Raw genomic sequence first — 1,106 nt, 5'->3', positions numbered from 1 at the left:
GTTGCCGAATATTGTTGATCGAGTCAATGGATGTTTCTTCGTTACTCTTATGGTGATGAGCAGATAGTTCCCTTCGAAGATGGTGTTGCCAACACAACAGGTCCAACTTGTGGATCCCACAACACAATTCAGATGCTGACAATGAACCGGACTACTTGTTGCAATCTAAACACCTAAAGAAGGTTCGTATACTCCAAACAAGATATTTGCTTCAGTTTCACTGTCGTTGAGTTATTTGTGTTATTTTCCCAAACAAGATATTACCAAGTTATGTTGCATGTGTGCTGGTAATTTCGTCTTTGTTAATTAGGATGATGCATATGGTAAATTTTTCATTGGTAGGATGCTACAGCTGAAGTTCTGGTTGTTAAATTTTTATTTTTACTTGTAGTTTGGAACTACTCTTTTGGTATTCCAAATTTCACTTATGTAGTTTCTAGAGATTAGCACTAAACACTTCTTTTCATTTTTTGTTCTTTTCTTCAATGAGTACTTTTCTATTCTTCTCAACTTTTGATGCAGAAACTAACATGTGGACAACAATTGATATCATCAACAATATAAGAAGTTGTGTGATTGAATCAAGTTGCACAGGAAAATCACAAATTCCTGTCGACGTTCAGGTTCCTGGACCTGCTGCAGCGCTGGTTCTACGACGACAATGTCGGGCGCGAAGCGCTGGTGGAGATGTGCGCGTACGAGCAATTGCAGCAGCAGGCGGTGCTCCATGGTGAATTGGTGATCGATGATTATTGAGAGTTAGTATTATCAAAAATCATGCCAACAATATGTAGTGCTTATTTTACTTTTATATTTTTGGAAATCCTTGAAAAGAATAGAAAAGAAATGATTAGATATTTCCACCCTAGATCTATTTTATTCGTCTCACTATTGCAACAATGACATGGAATGCATAGGAAAGGGTATGAGCAAATTTGATTTACAGAAACCGGCAAAGAGTAGGCATCTAAAAAGGCAGTGGACTAAAGATGAGCACATGGTTGTATACACCATGCTTGGCTCGGGGGGCATGACGGGCAGCGCACGCCTCCTTCCCCTGATGGCGGTGGTGAATTGGCACGAACACGAGGGAGAGGATCAGGGTG

The sequence above is a fragment of the Triticum dicoccoides genome, chromosome 1B, assembly GCF_002162155.2.
Source record: "Triticum dicoccoides isolate Atlit2015 ecotype Zavitan chromosome 1B, WEW_v2.0, whole genome shotgun sequence".
In the NCBI taxonomy this organism is placed as follows: Eukaryota; Viridiplantae; Streptophyta; class Magnoliopsida; order Poales; family Poaceae; genus Triticum; species Triticum dicoccoides.
The sequence above is the reverse complement of the archived record's forward strand: the minus strand, read 5'-3'. Positions refer to the sequence as shown.